Below are 24,502 nucleotides of genomic sequence, written 5' to 3'. Positions count from 1 at the left end.
TATATATATGCAGCGAATTAGAGAGATTTTAGGGATTAATTTAAATTCTATAGACCTCTTAAATATAGTACGGATAAAATAATCTTTTTATAGATAAATATAATAAGATAATTAAAATTAATATATTATATATTATTTTTTATCACTAAAAAAGGAGGAAGTGACACATCAGCTTCATCGTTACTGTTTTATATTATGTATAGATTCTTATAGTTTTATTTTTCCTAGTTGACTGGATGAGTCTTTGTTGAAGGATTGTAATACTTCTTCTAAATAAATTTCGTATTCTTCTTATAAAAAAAACATGTAAGAAGGTTATGGGTATAGAAGAACTTCTACGGTGGACCGGGTGCAATGGACCCCAATCAATGAAAAAATAGAATCATGCTATCTCATTAGGAGGTGATTGGTGCAAGAAAAGAAAATGTACAATTGTCATGTTTCTATTGGCAAGGTCCAATGAACCGAAACCATAATAGAATTTCTATGGGTATAGTTACTCCAACAGCGGGCATCATGGAAGGATGCTTATCAAGTATTGAAGTTTATAAAAAGATGAATTGCTCGTAATTTTTAGCTCCAACCAACAAATCCAAAAATCAAGTCAAAACTTTACAAATTTTACTTTCAACCCTGAATGTCTGCACTTTTCTTTTCAGTACATTACTTTGTATTTTCCTTTACTTTTATACAGTTTTCTTACAGTTTTGTGACCTTCTCGCAATTTTCTTATTTTTTTTACTTAACTTTTTGATAATTCAAACCCTAAGAAATTATTCGATCCTCTTTATTCCTAACAATCTAACAATCGTTTAAAAGTTAAATTCAACGCATTTTAAAGTCCAGTTGACACACTTATAATTTCATTTTCGCTTCAAAAGATCTACAACATCTAATTTACTTGAAGAAAAAAAAAAAGATCTTATGTAAACTTTAATGGTTAAAAATTCTTTGTCCCGGTGAGAGAATATTTTTAGGATCAAACTGAAATTTTCTCTGTTGAAAAGTTTGCCATTTTGGAAAAAATGTTTGATACAACCTTCTTTATTTGCTTGTTTCCTCAGATGCCTCTTTCCATTAATTCCAGCTTCATCAAAGAAATCCAAAATTTCTTGATTTTGATCTTCATACTCCTGTAAATGTAATTAATTGGGCTGTTAATTTAAATATAATAGAATTTTGAAATTATTCAAAAGTAAAAAATTCCAATTATAATTTTTTTAATTTAAATAATATAAAAATTTCATATCTCGTGTATTGCAATTTATTTGATATAAAAATACCGTACCTGTAAACTGTCAGCTCCAGTTTCCACTAAAAACTCTAGAGTGTAAAAAATCTCTTCATCTGGCACCATTGCTGACATTCTATCATCCCATCTGCAATATTTATTTAGAAAACATTAATATATAATATAAATGTTTGTTATTGAGTATTTTGTGAGAAATTTTACTGTAAATCCGGTAAATTTTATCGGGTTAATAATTTGATATTATATCATATATTTGAGATGATTGAATTATTGAATTTTGTCGTAATAAATTATTGGATTTCAAATTTAATGTAAATAAAATTAATCCTAATTTGTATACAAAAAATTATCAGACTATTCACGTCAAGGGCTGTAATCGAGCCAAGTCGAGCCAAACTTTGGCCTGTTCAAGTTCGGCTCGCTATAAAATTAATGAGCTCGAGCCCGAACCAAGCTTACTTTAAAATTAACGAGTCGAGTCCGAGTCGAGCTTTGGCTTGCTCAACGAGCTTGAGCCGAGCTTCGAGCTTGTTTCGAGCCCAAAATCCTCTTTGGAATTGGTTCATTATCTAACAATGAATTGTTTGTGAGTAAATCGTTTGCTCGCAAATAATCTTTAATTGTGTACATAAACAAGCTCACAAGCAAAGTTCGTGAATAAATAAACAAGATACTTACAAATAGTTCGTCTATTGCTCATTTATTATGTTTGTGAACGAACTCATCAAATAGCAAATGAAATAATATTAAGTTTAGATATTTGTGAACTAACACAAAACTATATAGTTTTCTACAAAACTAAAATTTGTTCATAAATGTTCTAATCGAGCCTGCTCGCAAGCTTTCGAGCCGAGTTTTGACCTGTTCAAGCTCGGCTCGTTTGAGAACCGAGCCAGTAAATCGTGTTCACAAGCGGCTCATTTACAAATCGAGCCGAGCTTTTATCGAGCCGATCACCGAGCCGCTCATGAGCGGCTCGGCTCATTTACAGCCCTATCCACGTGACAGAAAAACAATTGATCTCAACTAAGTCTTTTATCCTAAAAGATATTGTTTTTTTTTCTTCTAAAAAAATTGTGGCTTTAGAAAGTATCACGTGACACGTAACTTCATGTTGGTATGAAAATTCGGTTCATAGGTTTGGGTATCGGTCTCCATCGCACAGGTCTACATTCAATGGGCTAGGCATGTACAATGAAGGCTCGGGCTGATCTAGGCCCACAAAAACTCATTTATTTTTAGAGCGGGCTCGAGATCTATAAAAATTGGACAAATCAGTTCGTCCTATTAATATTAGTTATTAAAATTATATATTTATATATTAAATATTTAGTTTTAAATATAAATTTATTAAATACATACTTGTTTTTTTATAAAATATATATATTTTTTAGGTGAATTTATTGAGGTTGACTTGTGTATTAATTTTAAAGTCCGAGTCCAACCTGGTCAAAATCCCCTAAATTAACAGCTGATTAAACTGACGTTGGATATGTGATTTTTAAAGCAAACCCACTAGAAACGAGGAGATTTTTGGAGATAAAACTGTTTTTATGACAAACTTAGCTGATTTCTTCTCGAAAAAACTTTTCTCTATTATCGATAGTTTCAAAGGAGAGTCCCTTGCCAGAGCCTCTCAGTGTTGTGATGTCCATCTCGTGGGATGGAGCAGGTCAAGAGAGGGGGTTGTGAAGCTGAATACTGATGGTTCCTGCCTCAGTAACGGTAAGATTGCGGCTGGAGGTGTGCTTAGAGATGTAGGGGGCGTCTGGCTTTCTGGGTTCTCCCAGAATTTAGGGTTGGGTTCTTCCTTTTCTGCGGAGCTCTGGGCTATTCTTACTGGAATCAATCTTGCTAAAAGGCTGGGTGTTAAGAGGCTCTCTGTGGAGTCTGATAATTTGGAAGCAATCAAAATGATTTCTGAGAATCATTCTATGGGTCTTAACAGTCGCAACCTCATCAAAGCTATTATAAGGCTTTGCTCCTCCTTTGAGTTCGTAGAGTTCAGACACATTTTTAGAGAGTAGAATCGTGTTGCTGATCGCTTGGCGGCGGCGGGCCATGAAGGGACGTTAGGCGTTACTACCCTTCCTGTTTCCCCTAGTTTCATCTCTCATCTTCTCTTAGAAGATAGGATTGGGGTTAGCTTCCCTAGGCTAATTCCTGGGTAGTTTGTTGTTATTCGTTTTTCTTTTCCTTTTCTACCAAAAAAAAAAAAAAGCAAACCCACTAGAACCGGCTCGATCCTGATCATATATAATCAATTATTGTTACACGTCAATATTTCAATGAGTTTTATACATAATTAAAATCAATTAAATTAAATTAGTTATTAGTTATTTAGTATAATGTCTACTTGTGTTTGATGATAGGGTAGAAAAGCACAGTATCAATAGTAATATTTCGTTTAAGGATAATATTCCTTATAACACCGTGCTCCAAAGCTGAAATTCCTGATTTCGGTACGAAGAAATGAAGCCATGGATGAGCTTGAGAATTAGGATCCATCGGCGGGACTCTGGTTAAAAATTCCCGATAAGACGTCATTCTCAAAACTATATTCTGGTACAGTACCGAGCATTCCATAAAACTGCTTCATTCTCTATGCACACACAAAAATACGACGTCATATTAACTAGATATTTCTCATGCAGTAAAAATCAAATTAAGATTTATTTTAAAGGTTACTGAATTTCGCTTATCTTTCAATAAACTCATCCAACATGACACAAAATTCTTTTTCGTTCTAGGCGAATATTCTAATAATTTTTTAGCAAAAAGTATCCCGAGCTCTTTGATTTTTTATTTTTTTATTCATCAACTTATTGATCTATTATTTAGATACATTAAGGCTTTAATCTTTTATTTTTTACCGTATTAAGTCATTCTTTTTCAAATTAGTTAGTTGCAAACATCTAATTCAGTTAAAAAAAACATTAATCTGTGTTTAAAATAATATTTCTTACAGTTTGAAATATGATTTTTACCGTTTTTCTATAGCCACCTTACACATATCAAAAAAATGCTTTCAAATTGTGAAAAATATAAAATTTGAACGTAAATGAAATGAATAACACTATGTTAACTGAATTTTACGTTAAAATCAATTTTGGTCATCAAAAGTTAAATGTGACAAAGATTTAAAAGATTGTAAACTTAATGTATCGAACCAAAATATCAAAGGTTTAATGAACTAAAAAAATAAAAATTGAAAAATTCTTAGGATTTTTTCCTATAAATTTGTGTATAATGAGATTTTTCAAGCATCCAAGAATGAAACGATGTCGTACGAGGGACTAACCTTGTTCATTGCCTTCTTAGATTGCCCAACGTAGTTGATAGCAACTTCCATACTATAAACGACACCGTATTGCTTGGTGAGGGTAGTGATTTTTGGAACATTAGAGGGTAGGAAGAAGTTCGTTCTCCAATTATTAGGGGTACCATTGTCCAATAAAATTGCACCTTCTAAATAACTCACTTCATTGCTTGCTTTTCTATCATTTATGGCGATAATATTTTCTTGAGCTTGAATATAAGCTGTAAAATTACTGAAAAGCACTTGTGCCCATCGAACCTGTTAAGTTTTACGTAACAGAACAACGAGAGATTTAAATAAATTCACTACTATAACTTAATTACTCTCGCTTCTCATTCTATCTCTTATTTCATTTTTAATAAAACAATATTATTTTAATATATTTTACTTTAAATAAAAATATAATATTCTTATTTCTAATAAAAATATTTTATTAATAACTATTTTACACTATACCCTAATATTAAAATTTAAATATGAGTTAATAAAATATTAAATTTTATTACTTATATTTAGATTTAAATAATAGTATGGTGTAAAATATTCACATGATATTGAAAATTGTTAATAAAATTAATGTAATGTCTCAATATGAGTGATATTTATTAATAAAAATATTAATATTATTATTTATTAATAACTATCAATATCAATTTGAATATTTACACTTCTCTTTGTAAACTCTTTTTCTCTTCTTATTTTAATATATTTGGTTTGGGGTTGGTTGCGTCTGCCTACTGGTGCCAACCTAGTTGGGATTAGTTGCTCTCGCTTCTCTCCTCGGTAACCAACCTTTCATTTAAAAAATTTGAATATTTACACGATACAAATATTAAAATTTAAATACGAGCTGATAAAATCTAATATTAAAAAATGGATTTACTTAAATTCTCTTATTGATATGTTATCACTAAACTTGAACTGTAATGTTCTTTCATCTTTTTATTCTAATTTCCTCCTTCAAGATCCGATAATGTATCGATAAAAAAAAAGATTAGGAGAAATGAAGCAAAACCTATCGATTTAAGCATATTTATATGGATGAAAACAATTGAAGTGTATGTTTTCAGTGAACAACATATACTAGTAAAAGAATTTAAGCAAAATCTGATATTTTTGTTTTAATATCGTAGTTGAATGTTAATATTGATTTTGCGTCAAATATTCACATTAATATTGATAGTTATTAATAAACTATTTTACACAAAATAAACATATTATATTTTTAGTTCAAAATATTTTAAATAATACATTATCAAGTAATATTTTTAAATTATTTTTAGAATTTATCAAAACATCTGTACCATTAAAACTCTCGATATTTATAATATTCAATTCTTATTTTTCCAGCACTTAAATTTAAACGTGATATTAATTTTTAGGATTAAATATAATAAAATGTGTACGTGGAATGAATAATTTGAGTAATTACATACTTACCCTTGTGGGAGCTGGAGCTAAGGGAACTCTTGCTCTAGTAATAATACCAAATTGTCCTAAACCACCAAGAACACCATAGAATAATTCTGAATTCTGATTTGGATTACATGTAATCACTTCCCCTTTTCCTGAATTAATCAAACCAAAATCTAATTAATTCATGTCATTAAATTATCGGTCCGGTTAAGGTTGTAAATGGGTCAAGCTGCTCATGAGCGGTTCAATATTCGATTCGATAAAAACTCAAAATCGTGTTCGGTTCGATTTAAAAACAAGACGAGCTTGAACACGACTAAATTCAGCTCGAAAGCTCACGAACAGATTCGATTATAAGTTCATGAACAAGCTCGATTATAATGTTCATACATATTCTTGTGAGAAAGCTTAGTTTGATTTTTTTAATAATAATATTTTTATAAAAGAGAAAATGTAAAACAATGTACTTTTATATAAAATTTAGTTATGTGGATTTCAAAATTCGTAGTAACGCGCTAAAAAAATTACAAATATTTATAAGGGAAGTTCATGAACGGAATTAACGATCTTTTCGCGCAGAACAACTCATAATCAGTTCATAAGCAGAATGTTGAGCTCAAACTCGCCAATACCGACTTATAAATAACGCAGTGCGTCCCCATAGAGATGGTAAAATTACATAGAAACATGAAAGTTTTAATGTCACGTCCGTGTCTAAATTTCTAGAATTTAGTAATATATATTATAATTATGGGGTGTGTGATATTAATTTGGTGTTATAGGAAAAGTTTGGGGTTAATTTGAGGGTTTTATGTGTAAATTAAAAGTAAAGATTATACAAAGATGGAGGATTAAACTAATTTTTTTCCAGATTTGGATATATATTCCATAAGATGTCGGTGGCGGAGATGCGTATGTTGAGATGGATGTGTGGTCACACGAGAAAGGACCGGGTGCGTAATGAAATAATTAGGACAAAAGTAGGGGTCACATCTATTGAGAATAAAATGAGAGAAAACCGACTAAGGTGGTTTGGCCATGTGAGACGTAGAGCGCTTGATGCACCGGTTAGGAGAACCGAAGAGTGGCAAAGGGATGTAGTGGTGAGGGGTAGGGGAAGACCTAAGCAAACTTGGAGGAGGGTGATCGAGAGTGATATGAGTTTATTGGGAATTGAGGAAAATATGGTAGTGGATAGGACGGAGTGGAGGGAGCGAATCTGTGTCGCTGACACGACTTGATTTTCACGGTTTTATATGATGGTTCATGTTAGCCGACCCCGAATCATTTCGGGACTAAGGCTTTGTTGTTGTTGTTGTTGTTGGATATATATTCCCAAATCCAGAGTACTCGATCATCATTATAAATGTTCTTTCCTTTTTTCTTTTTCTTTTTCTTTCATATTTATCATCAGTTTTCTCTGAACCGTTTCTCCACCGTTTCTTTGATTTACGGAGATTCGACCGTCTGAATCACTCGAAATTTGAAACATAGCATCCTTATGCATAGATCTAAGTCCTAACCGAAGAGTTTTTGAGTTTCGGCAATGTTTGGAGGGGAAACGGCTTAGACAGGATTTAGAGGCGAATTGAACGGGTGTATTTTCTTCGATTAGTGACCAATGTAAGTAACTATCAACTATATTTTGAGTTTTATGTATATCGATATATATAACCAAAGATTTTGAGAAAGTGATATTTTAGGGTTATGCAGGAATTTTGTAAAATTGGGGGTTTTCACACGATTTTGCTTTTTATTGTGAAATTATGGTTCAAATGAAGCTATTGATTATGTTTCTATGTGAATTTCAGATTTTACTTGATTATGTTGATTTAAGGCTTAATTTGGTTGATTTACATATATACATATATGTTTTCGGTTTCAATGTATATAGATATTGAACAAAATGAATTTGATGATTTACTACGAATTGTTTTTGGATTGAGAATTCGGTTGCGGTTATTATTGTTATTATTTTGGATTGAAGTCCAAATGTGATTTTTATGATACAAAAGGGCTAATTGAAGCCACATGATTTATGGTTATGAAATAGTTTGGAATTTGATTGTGAAAGGAAATTTGAGCACGTTATGATTTTATGATTTTATATCCATCGAGAGCTATCCGGATCGGTGGTTTTATATTTGAAGACCATGTTCAGTGAGGGACATGACCTGTGTACACAGTCTGAAGACCTATTGGGTATGGCAAAGAAGTGTTGGGTAAGACCATATGGGATAGGCAATGTTAAGAGACGTCTCGACTATATATGTGGTTATGGATTGATACTTAATGGGAGAAACTCGATGATGGATACAATGTTTTAAGTTCATTTGGATTATGTTTTCGGTTATGTTTGATTTTGATATAAGGTTTTACGTTTGATTAAATACGAGTTGGTTTGATAAAACACTTATTTGATTACAATATTTTATAAGGTTTTGAACTCAAGAATGGATACAAGCTTATATATTTTTATGGTTTTGGTTTACTACTTTGACTATATTATGAACTTAAGTTTTGAGTATATTCTATAAGGTTTTGATTAAATCCTTTGATAAATGTATATATACAGTTATGTTAAGTAAAGTTGGTTTTTATAGCTGATAGTTTCTTAGTGAGATTTTTGTCTCACGTTTTTAAATGTTTTAATGTTTTTAGGTGAGAAAGTACAGGATATAGAGAAGGTTACCAACCGATTAGGCGAGGTTTGGAAGTTGGGTGCTTATTGTTAGAATTATGGTTAGAACTTTGGTATTTCAATTGTAATATATTGAAGTTGGTAAATCTATATTGAGGTCCTTGGTAAATATTATGATATTTCTATTTCACGCCCGATGCCGATTGAGGTCGTCTAGGGTCGGGTGTGACATTTAAAAACTTCTGGAGTTAAAAGAACATACCAGTGATAACATCCAGTTCAAGAACATTGCTGATTTGAGGACCAAATCTGAAAGTTTGCCCACTAATTCCAGCATTGGATAACGTTCCCCCAACCGTTAAACCTAAATAATCCGTCCACGAATAAGGCGAATACCCTAAACTCAATACATCATTCATCACATCAAGCCACAGCTGACCTCCTCCGAGATCGGCGTAAACCTCCGTTTTCGATACATTATTTCCGATCATCCATCCATTTTCCGGCCTCCCTAAACAATATACATCACTCATTACATCAAGCCACAACCCATCTGTTGAAACACCTTTCCACATGATTTTGATTTTACAAAATTATTTAAGTTAATCCATGATTAAGGGGCAATTAAATTTAAGTGCTTTGATTTAATTGTACTAATATGTTTGTTCAATATTGAGTATAAGTATAAATGAAAACAGAATAAAAAAGTAAGACAGGACGAAGTCAGTATGAGACCACAGCACAAGCTGAGTGGAGTGCAACTCAGCATAACAGAAGAAAAGCCATCTTCAGAACAAATATTTAAAGATGAAGCTGACCAAAGAAACTGAGTGAAACGCAACTCAGTATCAAAGAAGAGAAGTCCTTCTCTAAACTAAAGCTTGCAGACGAAGTTGACCATGGAAGTTGAGTAAGAGTGACTCAGAAACAAAGAACAAAAGCAACGTCAATAAAGTCAAGCTGAGTGTTCGTCAGGACAGCATGAATGATTCGTTTGCTAGAAGACAAGATCCGACAACTGTCTGCACCAATAATAGAAACCTTGGAATTACTCACAGAGTCAATTTCGAGATGCATGGGTCAACTGTCCGTTAGCTAAAAGACAAATTGGCACTCGAAGACACACCTGCGGAAGAAGACAAGCCTGACGCCTGCAGAATTCAGACGACAGGATTAGCCTACAAATCTGGAGCTGACCAGAACAATGTCGCAAGAAAGAGCCGTTTGAATCCAACGGATAATTCCGGATTCAAATGATTGTGCCTTCATATCTCAACTATATAAGGACAAGTTCATGCTTGGATCACAGCTGATTTTCGCCAAGAAAAAGAGAAAAGATACAAAGCACATTCAAACAAGAAAAAGATCTTACACCAAACTTCCATTTCTGTGTAAAAGCTAGATTGATTTTGTAATCATCTAAAGTGTTCTTCATCTAGAAAGAACAAGTTTGTATCAATTGTAAAATTGAGAGAGTGGTGCTGAGTACTCGGTTTTAAGTACTCAGTGGTAGAGAAATCTAGGTGTTCGGTTATAGCACTTAGTAGGAGTTGAGTAGACGAATAGAGGAAGGTACTCTTGCATATTCAACTGCCTTATAAACGGTTTGTGCTCTACCTTTAAAGAGCTCAGTATTGGATTGAAAAAGCCCGGATGGACTTGTTGGTCCCTTATAACGTTACAAGTATAGTTCCAAGGGGGGGTTAGGAACTATTTAAAAATTTTTGTTAGGACAGACTTCTTTTTCGTGAGAAAAAAGGTTTTAACAGCGGCGCTGAGTGAATAGCAAGATACTGGCTTAGTCAACTGGTGACTAGGTCAGTTTCTTTACTTGAGTCAGGAGATAGCACTTAGAGTCTATTCCTGAGCTCAGATATTCAATGTGCACAACTCAGCTTGACCTCTTTACTTGGTCAGTTTTTGTTTAAGCAAGCAATAAATATATAAAGAAGTTTAAGGTTAGAAATATGTTACTCAGCAGATTTATCCAGGTTCGGCCTCCAAGCCTACGTCCTGTCCCCGGAACACGTTCCGAGATTTCGAATTCTCTACTGAGCTCTTTAACGGTAGAGCATCAAACCTTTTACAATCTTAGAAACTGAGTATAAAAAGAGTACCTTCCTCTATACCTCTACTCAATCCTAATCTCTCGCTGAGTACTATAACCGAGTACTCAGCCTCTCCTTTCTAATCTCTAGAAATGATAAGTGTTTATCCTAAACAACGATTGCTAAGACACCTTAGATGATTGAATAATCACTCTAGACTTTTACACAAAAGATATAAAATTTAGTGTAAGATTGCTTTGCTTTTTCTTGCAGAACTTTGCGTAGAATTTTGGTCAGCGTAATGGCTTGATCAAGTTCTGTGTTGAATGAAGCAACTGAAGGGCTCTATTTATAGAGACGTCTGAGGCATCGGTCATTTCGAATTTCGAAATAACCGTTGGAGGGAAATGGCTTCCTGTCGTTGTCATCCAGTCTTGCTCAGAGCTCTCGGCCAATCAGATTTGAGTATCTTCTGTCCTCGGTCAGCTTTTTGGTCAGCTCGGCAGAATGTCTCTACATTTATGGTAAGGTCAACTAGACAGCATTCTGTGTCTTCTGAACTTTACCCAAAGTGGAAACACTTTGTCTGGAAGTTGTTCTTGCTCAGCTGCTGTCTTGTACTCTTTGTCGAATCAACTCAGCAGCTTCGTCCCGAAGTTGTTCCACGAAGGTCTTCTAGATCCTTCTTCCGCTGAGCTACGTTTTGTACATAACGACAGTGTTTTGACATACGCGGGCCGAGTTGCCTTAAACTGTTTGACTTGGGCTTTTGACTTCTTTTTTTGGAGCTTTGGGCCTTTTAATCTTTGTGTCTTATAAACAATTTAACTCAACATTGAACAAACACATTAGTAGAATAAATCAAAGCATTTAAACTTAGTGTGTTTAGAATATTTTTTAATTACACTTAAACAATTTTGTCAAATCAAAATTATGTGGAAAGGTGTTTCAACAAACTCCCCCATTTTGATGTTGGCAAAACTATTTAGTGAAGAACTCAGTATTGAGCTCCCCCATGATAGTTGACCTAATATAACTTAGCAAACTCCCCCGTCAGGGTTAAGCTACTGACTTAGTTTTACTCTAAACATTTAAAGGTTTAATCGAGTAAGTCTAAGGTCAGTTTTCAGATATAGGTCAGCTCATGGAACATATTCTATTTTACTCAGTGTTTAAGCGGAAGTTTTAACATTCAGAGAGCGCTGAGTAATTTGTTGTTCAACGAGTCTTATAAGACAATGTTTTATAAACATATAAGTCAATGTCAAACATGTTATCAGCATTGGGTACGATCAATAAGTTTTATAAGCATTAAACATAGTTGATGTACTTGAAGATACATAATAACTTAATACTCAACATCGTATATAATAACTCATAACTCAGGTTTTGGATAAAAAGATGCAAGTATTGATATTAATAGAAGTAGTCAGCGTATACAACAAAAGATAAGCATAAACATAGAGACTACAAACTTAGCATAACTGAGCTAGCCTAGAATTTCTATTTCTTTTTCTTAGGCTCATGTTGTGTTCTAGCTTGTTCTTTCTCCCCCGTTTTGTCAGCATCGGGTGGAGGAATCCTAAAGGCGTCGGTTAAGACGGCTCTGGTAAGTTCCGTGGACAGCGCCTTAAGTCTATCGGCGCTTTCATTGACGTCGTCAAAGATAGCAACTCCATCATCTGAGACCTCTGTGGGTATATTGAGTTTAGCAGCGCTGATCATGCTTACTATGAAAGCTTGAGATTTACCTATCCAGGTAAGTGCATCTGACAGACCAGCAACGACTTGATGAAATGTCTTCAGTAAGGATGAGTCGTAGTATTGACGCTGAATGTTGCTGTGACGTACATGGTTGAAGGTTTGTTTGGTGACAGACAATATCTCATTTTTCTTCATGGCGTCAGTGTCCATCTCTTGTTTTTTCAGGTTCAGCAATCGAACAGCCTCTCCAATTTGCTCCATTGAGCATTGAGAATAGGAGACCATTTGCTCGTTGGTATTGATTTGCTCAGTGTGAAGCTGAGCAAAGAGCATCTTGACTTCATCAGAAGTTGCATATCACGTGTTCGCAGCCGACAAGGTCTGAACTTGACCTTGAAGAGTGTTGAGGTGTTGAACTATTGTCAGCTGGAGCTCAGCCAGCTTTATGATGGAATCATGCTTAGGTTGCTGTGCTTGAATGGAGACTATGACACTCAGCAAATCCTTGAATCCCTTAACTTCATTTAGAAGCTGAGTTACGTGGGAGAGCTGAGTTGTCTCAACAGTAGTAGACCCAGCAACAGGTGGAGTGGTTTGATGAAGGTCTTTAATTAATGTTTGCACCGAGTTGATGATTCTTTTACCAGACTCGGTGGCATGCAAGTAGCTGAGAGAGCCTTCATTAACTTGCCTAGTTTCCTCAGTTTGACCGGTTGGAAGAGGAGTCAGAGGAATAACATGGTCAGTGACTGGAAGTGTGTTTTCAATCTGCACTTGAGTCTCGGGTAGAGCTGATTGATCGGCAGAAGTGTTGATTGGAGAGGAAGTAATTCGAATGCTGTCTGTGCTGACTGGAGCAGGAATATCCTGAGTCAGCACAATGCTTGTAGTAACAGCATTGACGGGAATTTGCTCCATTTGGCTTGTAGAATTAGCGGAAGCATTCAAGTCGGCGTGTTCCTTTGGTGAAGAAACAGAGGCTTGCTTTTCAAGAGAAGTCGATGGAGTAGAAGATGTTTGTTTTCTGAAAAATTTCAGCTTGAGTGTAGAAGGATCTTTGGTCGGCTTCTGGATAACAAAGTCAGGGACAATTGGTTTTTGAACAGGAAGGTCAATGATAGACTTCTGACTTGCCTTAACTAATCTTCTTCTGCGAGGAGGAGTGTCAGCTTGGATAGACTCTCCTGAGTGAGAGGGAGAAGTTTCTTCTTGATCAGCATTAAGCTGGTCAGCTTGTTCTTGTTCTTTATCTGTACCCAGCTCAGTATTAGTTAGGTCAGCAGCTTCTTCTTCACTAGCTGTCTCCTCAGTGTCCTCAGCGTCATCCTGACCGCTTGCTTCTTCTTCTTCTTCCTGATCATCTTCTTCATCATCGCCATCTAACTCTTCCTCAACTTGTGCAATGAACTGATCATCCAGATGCACATCATCTTCTTGATGTTCAGCTTCAGTTCCTTGACACTGTGTGTAGTGAGAATCACCAGGAACAACGATGTCAGTAGGGATAGCATCAATAGGGGTCAGCACAGAAGCCTTCTGCTTCTTTTGAGGTTGCTCAGTAGCATCTATTCTTTCCTCAATTTCAGGCTCATCTTGCCTGCTCCTCTTCTCAGCTGACTTAGGTCTCTCCTGACCTTTTTTAGTAGCTGACTTAGGCTTCTTGGCCTGAGGCTCAGCTTTCTTTGAAGGAGTCCCAACAACTTTCCTCTTTCGGGCAGCTGGAGCCTTTGTCCTTTTGCTTTGCTTTGGAGCTGTTTCCTCAGCTTGTTGTTCAGCAGTAGCTTTTCCTTTCTTTACTGGCTGATTGAACTTCAAAGCCCTGAGCGAAGCAGTGGTTATCTCAGATCCTCTAACCTTAGTTTCTCCAAATAGATCAATTTGATGATCTAAGAGGATTCTAGTGATGAGCGATCCCAGCCTGAGAGTTCCAGTGCTCCTTTGGAAGCCAGCAATCAAGAATACTGGCATGTTGATCGGCTTGTATGTCAGCATATGCCATATGAAGCATTGCTCAAAATTCGTTGCTGAGGTGGTGCAGTTGATCTTGGGATAAATGTAGTAGGTCAGCAGATAGTGAGCCATCTTTTGGTGCTGACCCATTGAGGTGCTGGAGATTTCTCCAGAGTGGCCAGCGGGCTTGCAGAAGGTGGTATTGTACCCAGTTCCTTCGTGATCCCCAGACCTCCTCAGTTTTGTTCCCTCATTCTTTAACTTCAGCAAGTTAGCAAGATAGGTAGGGTTTATAAAAATGGTCTTTTCCTTTACTACAGTTACCAGATAGTCCTGGTTATCATTGGCAACTCGGAGATTGTGGTAGAACTCCCTTACTAGGTCAGGGTAGGTGTGATCTCTAATGGAGAACAGCTCGGTCCAGCCATTCTTCGATATCCATTCGCAGAAGGGTTGCTCGGATGTCACGAAGGCCTCAGAAAACCATCGTGAGAAGTCTATTGTCCATTCCCTAACGTCTTCGAAGACTTTGGTGTAGGTTCTGACCTTGGTCAGCTTTCCCTTAGAGGAGGTAGCTTGGCCAGCTTTGCCTTTGCTCGGCGTAGTGACCTTTGTGGTTTCAGGCGAAGTAGTTTTCCTGGAGGGTTCATCGGAACTGGTCTTAGGGTGATCGGCACCGGAGATGTTGATGGAAACTCTAGTCATTGTTTCAGAAAAAGATTGGGAAGCTTTGAGAGTCTTAGAGAGAGAGAGAATGCTTTGCCAGAGAATTCGGTAAGTGTAAAGAAAATAAGAAATGGGGATTTACCCATTATTTATAGCGGTGAAGAGTGGATCTTATCAAATCCATGTGTCAGTTTTGCCTTGGGATTGTCAACCGACAAAGATCCTGGCTTTTATGACACATTCGGCGCATACGTCATCCTAGGTGGCTATTCACGTGCTTTTGCATTTAATGCAACGGATCTAACACTCAGCGTTTAGAATACTAAGCGTTTTATATTCTGAGTGGTCAGTAGTATATAAAAGGATGATTTCTCAGTTTGAGATTACTACTCGGTGTGCACATTTACTCAGTATTGATATATATTTTGCGTTAAGTACTCAGCATAACAATCACTCAGCATGCATTTGCATAAATCATTCAGCGTAGTAATTCACTCAGCATAAATTTACATTTAGAACATGAATTTACTGAAGAGGATTAAACATACCAATGGCTTCTCTCAGTATGTTGAACTGTTCACGAGCCAGTGGCTTTGTGAAGATATCCGCAAGCTGCTCATCCGTTAGGACGTAGGTCAGCTTTATCTCACCCTTGAGAACATGGTCTCTAATGAAGTGATGTCTTATGCTGACATGCTTCATTCTGCTGTGTTGAATTGGGTTCTTTGATAGATCAATTGCACTTTTGTTGTCGCATTTGACCTCAATTGTCTTTGTTTGAACACCATAGTCTTCAAGCTGTTGCTTAATCCATAGGACTTGAGCAACACAGTGACCAGCAGCAATGTACTCAGCTTCAGTGGTAGACAAGGCTACTGACGCCTGCTTCTTACTGAACCAGGATACAAGACAGCTTCTTAAGAAATGACATCCTCCAGAGGTGCTTTTCCGTTCTAGCTTGTCTCGACCATAGTCAGCGTCAGTGTATCCAACGAGTGTAAAGCCATGAGTGTTGGGATACCATAAACCTACGTTCACTGAGCTTTGCAAATATCTAAGGATTCTTTTTACAGCTATGTAATGAGATTCCTTAGGGTTAGATTGATATCTAGCACAGTAGCATACTGAGAACTGAATGTCCGGTCTACTTGCTGTTAAGTAAAGTAGAGAGCCAATCATACCTCGATACAATTTGCTGTCTACCGACTTACCATTCTCGTCAGCGCAGAGGACAGTGTCAGTGCCCATAGGAGTGGATATTGGCTTGCAATTTTCAAGATCATATTTCTTCAATATCTCCTTGGCATATTTAGCTTGACTGATGAAGATGCCATTTTTCCCTTGTTTGATTTGAAGTCCAAGGAAGAAGTTGAGTTCTCCCATCATCGACATTTCAAACTCAGTCTGCATTTGCTTGCTAAATTCCTTGCACATTGATTCATTAGTAGCACCGAAAATAATATCATCAACATATATTTGAGCCAGCAGGGTATCTTTACCCTTTCTCTTAATGAATAAGGTTGTATCAGCTTTGCCCCTGACATAGTTTCTAGTCAGCAGGAAACTGGTCAGCCTCTCATACCAAGCACGTGGTGCTTGCTTGAGGCCGTACAGAGCCTTTTTGAGTTTGTAAACGTGGTTTGGGAATTTAGGATCCTCAAACCCTGGAGGTTGATTAACATAAACTTCCTCGTTTATAACTCCATTAAGGAATGCACTCTTAACATCCATTTGAAACAGTTTAAAGTTCATATAGCTTGCATAAGCGCATAAAATCCTAATAGCCTCTAGCCTTGCCACTGGGGCAAAGGTCTTGTTGGTCCCTTGTAAGGTTGCAAGTATAGTTCCAAGGGGGGGTTAGGAACTATTTAAACTTTTTTTTCGCAATTAGGGCAGACTTGTTTTTCTAAGGAAAAAGGTTTTAACAGCGGTGCTGAGTAAACAGCAAGATACTGGCTTAGTTAACTGGTGACTAGGTCAGTTTCTTAGCTTGAGTCAGGAGATAGCACTTAGAGTCTATTCTTGAGCTCAGACGTTCAACGCGCACAACTCAACTTGACCTCTTTACTTGGTCAGTTTTTGGTTATTTTAAGCAAGCAATATAAATAAGGAGTTAAGGGTAAGAAATACTTCGCTCAGCAGATTTATCCAGGTTCGGCTTCTTCTAAGCCTACGTCCTGTCCCCGAAACACGTTCCGAGATTTCGAATCCTCTACTGAGCTCTTTAAAGGTAGAGCCTCAAACCTTTTACAATATCAGCAACTGAGTATGACAAGAGTACCTTCCTCTATACCTCTACTCAATCCTAATCTCTCGCTGAGTACTAAAACCGAGTACTCAGCCTCTCCTTTCTATCTCTAGAAATGATAAGTGTTTTGTCCTATACAAAGATTTGCTAAGACACTTTAGACGATTGAAACAATCACTCTAGACTTTTACACAGATATAAGAATTGTAGTGTAAGATTTTGCTTTGCTTCTTTGCTTGCAGAACTTGTAGAAATTTGGTCAGCGTAATGGCTTGATCAAGTTCTGTGTTGACTAAAGCTTCTGATGGCACTATTTATAGAGACGTCTGGGCATCGGTCATTTCGAATTTCGAAATAACCGTTGGAGGGAAACGGCTACATGTCGTTGTCATCCTGACTTGCTCAGAGCTCTCGGCCAATCAGAATTGTGTATCTTCTGTCCTCGGTCAGCTCAGCAGACTATCTCTTCTTTTATGGTAAAGTCAACTAGACAGCATACTGTGTCGTCTGAACTTTGCCCAAAGGGGAAATACTTTGTCTGGAAGTTTTCCTTTGCCAGCTGCTGTCTTGTACGCTTTGTCGAGACTACTCAGCAGCTTCATCTTGAAGTTGTTCCCGAAGGTCTTCTAGATCCTTCCTTATGCTGAGTTGCGTTTTGTTCAAAACGGCAACGTCTTGACATACGCGGGCCGAGTTGTACTGAGTTGTTTGACTTGGGCCTTGGCTTCCGTATTGGGCTTGGGCCTTTTAATTCTTATGTCTTATAACAATTTTAACTCAACATTGAACAAACACATTAGTAGAATAAATCAAAGCATTTAAACTTAGTGTGTTTAGAATATGTATTTTAAATTATACTTAAACAATTTTGTCAAATCAAAATTATGTGGAAAGGTGTTTCAACAAACTCCCCCATTTTGATGTTGGCAAAACTATTCAGCGAGGAACTCAGTATGAGCTCCCCCATAATAGTTGACCTAGTATAATTGAGCAAACTCCCCCGTAAGGGTTGAGCTACTGACTTAGTTTTACTCAAAACATTTAAAGGTTTAAATGAGTAAGTCTAAGGTCAGTTTTCAGATATAGGTCAGCTATATCAACATATTCTATTTACTCAGTATTAAGCGGAAGGTTTAGTCATATAGAGCGCGCTGAGTAATTTTTTGTTCAATGAGTTCTTATCATAATATTTTATAAACACATAGGTCAATGTCAAACATGTTATCAGCATATCATTTAGTCAATAAATGTTACAAGTATTAAACATAGCTGATTTAATTGAAGATACATAATGACTCAGTACTTAATAACATATATCATAACTCAAGATTTGAATAAGAGATGCAAATATGATATATAGATAGAAGTCAGTAATTACACAGCAAAATTTTTTATAGATAAGGCAAATAGAATTAGATTACAAGTGACTCAGTCTAAAACTGGGCTAGCCTATCTATTTCTTTTTCTTGTGGTGCGATGACTGACTTCGCTCATGCTGAGCTCTTGCTGCATGTTCTTTCTCCCCCGTTTTGTCAACTTCAGGGAGTCTGAAAGCATCTGTTAATACAGCTCGAGTCAGTTCTTGGGATAGCTCCTTAAGCTTCTCAGCGCTTTCATTTACGCCATCAAAGATGGAAACTCCATCAGCTGAGACCTCGTCGGGTACTTTGAGATCAGCAGCACTGAGCATATTTACGCTGAACGCTTGAGCTTTGCCTTGCCAGATAAGAGCTTCAGTAAGGCCAGCAAAGACTTGGTGGAAGGTTTTTAAGAGAGCTGTGTCGTAATACTGACGTTGAATGTTGTTATGACGAATGTGGTTGAAAGTTTGTTGTGCGAGAGTCATCATCTCGTTCTGCTTCATTGCGTCAGTATCCATCTCTTTCTTATTCAGATTAAGCAACCTTATAGCCTCACCAATTTGCTCTACTGAGCACTGACTGTATGACACCATTTGCTCGTTGGTCTTAAGTTGCTTAGTATGAAGCTGAGCAAAGAGCATTTTGATTTCAGATGAAGTGGCATAGTCAGTGTTCACAGCTGACAATTTCTGGACTTGTTGATGGAGAGAGTTCAGGTGTTGCACGGTTGTCAGCTGGATCTCAGCCATCTTGGCAATTGAATCCTGCTTAGCTTGCTGTGCTTGGAAGGATAAGACGACGTTCAGCAGATCCTTGAGTCCCTTAACTTCATTGAGAAGCTGAGTGACCTGGGAAAGCTGGGTGGTCTCAAGAATTGAAGAGCTAGCAGCAGGAGAAGTGGAATGTTGAAGGTCTCTGATTAATGCTTATACTGAGTCAATGATCTTTTTGTCGGACTCAGTGGCATTCAGATGGCTTTGGGAACCTTCAGGGATATCAGTATGACCGGAAGGAAGAGGAGTGAAAGGAGTTACCAGGTCAGTGACTGGAATAGTATTCTTAATCTGCACTTGAGTTTTAGGGATAGTTGATTGATCGGCAGAGAGTTGAGTTGCGGAAGGTGTAATGCGAATACTGTCTGTGCTGACGGCAGAGGTGTGTGGAGTCAGCACCATGCTTGAGGAAATAGCATGAACAGTAGACGGCTCAACCTGACTGGTTGATGTTGCAGAAGCATTGGGGTCGGCATGTTCCTATTGAGAAGAAATAGAGGCTTGCTTTTCTAATGCTGCCGATGTGGTGGAAGTGGATTGGCGTTTGAAAAACTTGAGTTTGACGGCAGAAGGGTCCTTAGTTGTCTTTGAGACGACAAAGTCAGGAAGAGTTGGTAGTTGCACAGGAGGTTCACTGACTAGCTTCTCACTGGCCTTGACCAACTTTCGCCTTCTACGAGGTGGAGTGTCAGTATGATCAGGTTCTCCTGAGTGAGAAGGGGAAGATTCTTGTTGCTCAGTATGAGGCTGGTCAGCTTGCTCTTCAGCAGGATCATCCATGTGTTGGTCGAGTACTTGCTCAACTCCAGCAGCCAACTCAGTATCGGCATGCTCAACCTCAATCTCACTGGCTGTTTCCTCAGAGTCCTCAGCGTCATCCTGACCGCTGGCTTCTTCCTCTTCTTCTTCGGTACTGTCACCGTCAAGTTCTTCCTCAACTTGAGAGATGAAGTGATCATCTAGTTGAACCTCATGTTCATCATGCTCAGCTTCTGTACTTTGACACTGGGTGAAGTGAGAGTCACCCGGTATAATGAAGTCCGTAGGTATGGCGTTCAGTGGAGTCAGTGTTGAAGACTTCTGCTTCTTCTGAGGTTGCTCAGTAGCTTCCTCAGTTCCAGGCTCTCCTTGCCTGCTTCTTTTCTCAGCTGACTTACCAGCTGACTTCTGCCTCTTTGCTGGAGACTCAACGTTTTTGGTAGGAGTCTCAGCAGTTTTCCTCTTGCGGGAAGCTGGGGCCTTAGTCCTTCGCCCTTTCTTAGGCTCAGCAGTTCCCTCAGCTTGACCAACAGCAGCAGCTTTACCTTTCTTCAAGGGCTGTCCAAACTTTAATGCCCTCAGTGAGGCAGCTGTTATCTCAGATCCTCGATTTTTCTCCTCACCTTCAAGATCAACCTTATGGTCAATGAGGATTCTGGTGATGAGTGATCCAAGCCGCATCGTGCCAGTGCTTCGAAGGAACCCAGCAACAAGAAAGACCGGCATATTGATGGGGGTGTACGTCAGCATGTGCCATATAAAGCACTGCTCGAAATTTATTGCTGATGTAGTGCAGTTGATCTTCGGGTAGATGAAGTAGGTCAGCAAGTAGTGAGCCATCTTCTGGTGCTGACCCATTGATGAAGCTGAGACTTCTCCTGAGTGACCCTCAGGTTTGCAAAAGTTGTGTGCATAGTCAATTTTATCCTGATCTCCCGATCTTCTCAGCCTTGCTCCCTCAGTTTTTAGCTTGAGAAGATTTCCTATGTAGAGAGGGTTGATGAAGATGGTTTTGCCTTTCACCTCAGTGCACAGGTAGTCAGTGTTGTCATTGGCAACTTTGAGGTTGTGGTAAAACTCCCTCACTAGGTCAGGATAGGTTTCATCCCTAACCGAAAACAGCTCAGTCCAGCCGTTTTATGAAATCCATTCGCAGAAGGGTTGTTCGTTCTGTACGAAGTGTTCTGAGACCCATCTGGAGGGCTCAACTTTCCATTCTCGTACGTTCTCAAAAACTTTGGAGTAGGTGCGAACTTTCACAGTCTTTCCTTGACCAGAAGTTTGGCCAGTTTTTCCCTTGCTCGGCGTAGGAGGATTTCCAGTAGGTTCATCGGAGTTGGACTTTTGGTGGCCGGCACCGGAGGTATTGTAAGAAACCTTAGTCATTTTCGAGGATGGGGAAGGTTTAGAAGGATCTTGAGAGAGAGAGTTTCTTTGCCTTAGAATTTGATTAAGCGTAAAGAATAAAAGATGGGAAATTACCCATCATTTATAGATGGAATGAGCGGTGTGGATTTAATCAAATCCATGTGTCAGTTTTGGCTTGGGATTGTGTACCGACAAAGATCCTGGCATTTATGACACATACGGCGAATACGTCATCCTAGGGCTATACGCGTGCTATTGCATTTATGCTAACGGATCTAACACTCAGCATTTAGAATGTCAAGCGTTTGATATTCTGAGTGGTCAGTATTGCATTTACGGATGATTTTAAAGTTTAAGTTTAAACTAATTTACTCAGTGTGCAAGTTACTCAGTATTTGATGTTCAGTCAGTTTCGATGAGTTACTCAGCAAACAATCAATCATTCAGCATAGTAATTCACTCAGCATTCATATTCATTTAGCACAGGAATTTACTGAAGAGGATTAAACATACCAATTGCTTCTCTCAGTATGCTGAACTGCTCATGGGCCAGTGGCTTCGTGAAGATATCTACAAGCTGTTCATCCGTTGGGACAAAGGTCACCTTGATCTCACCCTTGAGTACATGGTCTATAATGAAGTGATGTCTGATGCTGACATGCTTCATTCTGCTGTGTTGAATTGGGTTCTTTGAGAGATCAATTGCACTTTTGTTGTCACATTTGACTTCAATTGTCTTCGTTTGAACACCATGGTCTTCAAGCTGTTGCTTAATCAATAGGACTTGAGCAACACAATGACCAGCAACAATGTACTCAGCTTCAGTGGTAGACAAGGATACTGACGCCTGCTTTTTGCTGAACCAGGATACAAGACAGCTTCCTAAGAAGTGACATCCTCCAGAGGTGCTTTTACGTTCTAGCTTATCCCGTCCATAGTCAGCGTCAGTGTATCCGATAAGTGTAAAATCATGAGTATTTGGATACCACAGATCTGCGTTCACTGAGCTTTGCAAATATCTAAGGATTCTTTTTACAGCAATGTAATGAGATTCCTTAGGGTTAGATTGATATCTAGCACAGTAGCATACTGAAAACTGAATGTCCGGTCTACTGGATGTTAAGTAAAGTAAAGAGCCTATCATACCTCGATATAATTTGCTGTCTACTGACTTACCATTCTCATCAGCGTAGAGGACAGTGTCAGTGCCCATAGGAGTGGATATTGGCTTGCAATTTTCCAAATCATATTTCTTTAATATCTCATTGGCATATTTGGCTTGACTGATGAAGATGCCATTCTTTCCTTGTTTAATTTGAAAACCGAGGAAGAAGTTGAGTTCTCCCATCATGGACATTTCAAACTCAGTCTGCATTTGTTTGCTAAACTCCTTGCACATAGATTCGTTAGTTGCACCAAATATTATATCATCAACATAAATTTGGGCCAGCAGGGTATCTTTACCCTTTCTCTTAATGAATAAGGTTGTACCAGCTTTGCCCCTGACGTAATTTCTAGTCAGCAGGAAACTGGTCAGCCTCTCATACCAAGCACGTGGTGCTTGCTTGAGGCCGTACATAGCCTTTTTGAGTTTGTAAACATGGTTTGGGAACTTAGGGTCCTCAAAACCTGGAGGTTGATTTACATAAACCTCCTCGTTTATAACTCCATTAAGAAATGCACTTTTGACATCCATTTGGAATAATTTAAAGTTCATGTAAGATGCATATGCACATAGAATTCTAATTGCCTCTAGCCTTGCCACTGGGGCAAAGGTCTCACAATAGTCAATACCTTCTTGCTGACTGTAGCCCTGAGCTACAAGCCTTGCTTTGTTCCTGACTACGTTTCCTTGTTCATCCATCTTGTTCCTGAAGACCCATCTTGTTCCGATGGTCTTTTGACTCTTTGGATGAGGCACTAGCTCCCATACATCGTTTCTTCTAAATTGATCGAGCTCCTCTTGCATTGCGATCATCCAGAATTCATCGTACTCAGCTTCAGCGAAATTCTTCGGTTCTTGTACTGAGACGAAGGCAACATTGCTGAGGTACTTCCTGAGTTGATTCCTCATCATCAGGGTATTCCCAGCAGAATCAAGGATTGCACTTTCTGAGTGCCCTCTTGGAATCCTTATCTCTTTAGGTAGATTTATGTCTTGTGATGTCTCTGTTTCAACAATCTCTGCAGAAGTAGATGGGTCAGTAAAAGTAATCTTAGGTTCACTCTTACTCTTGGTCAGCCTTTTCGTGAATGACTCAGTAGCTGGTTCTTGGTCAGCGGTGGTTACTGAGTGTGTATCATCTTCGGTCAGCGGCTGGTATCTACCTGCAGGGTCAGTTTCGTCGAACTCTACATGTACTGACTCTTCTAAAACTTGAGTTCGCTTATTAAAAACTCTGTATGCTTTGCTGTTTGTTGAGTAGCCCAAAAAGATAGCCTCATCAGCTTTTGAATCAAACTTTGCTAAGCTATCTTTGGTATTTAAAATAAAACATCTACAGCCAAAGGCACGAAAGTATCCAATATTTGGGTTTCGTCCTTTCCAAAGTTCATAGGGGGTTTTCTTGAGTATAGGTCTAACTAGAGCCCTATTAAGAATATAGCATGCTGTGTTAACAGCCTCTCCCCAAAAATACTTTGGAAGCCTATGCTCATCCAGCATTGTCCTGGCTATTTCAACTAGAGTTCTGTTCTTCCTTTCTACAACCCCATTTTGCTGAGGTGTTCTAGGAGCAGAAAAATTATGGTCAATGCCGCTAGCTTCACAGAATTCAACAAACTTTTGGTTTTTGAATTCTCCACCGTTATCACTACGGATGTGAGCTAATTTTAGGTCTTTTTCATTTTCAATTTTTTTAACCAAATTTGAAAATGTCTCAAAGGTCTCATCCTTGCTGGTCAGCAAGATGACCCACGTATACCGAGAGAAGTCATCTACAATGACCAAGGAAAATCTTCTTCCACCCAGACTCAGCGGCTGGACTGGACCGAAGA

The 24,502-nt window shown here is 37.9% G+C and overlaps 1 pseudogene; it reads right to left on the bottom strand.

Annotated features, from left to right (window-relative positions):
- Positions 1-933: 933 nt before the first annotated feature.
- Positions 934-20,863, bottom strand: LOC136216851 (cytokinin dehydrogenase 3-like; annotated as a pseudogene).
- Between the last annotated feature and the right edge of the window lie 3,639 nt (positions 20,864-24,502).

The sequence above is a fragment of the Euphorbia lathyris genome, chromosome 1, assembly GCF_963576675.1.
Source record: "Euphorbia lathyris chromosome 1, ddEupLath1.1, whole genome shotgun sequence".
Taxonomy (NCBI): Eukaryota; Viridiplantae; Streptophyta; class Magnoliopsida; order Malpighiales; family Euphorbiaceae; genus Euphorbia; species Euphorbia lathyris.
This window is presented reverse-complemented; position numbering and strand designations above follow the sequence as displayed.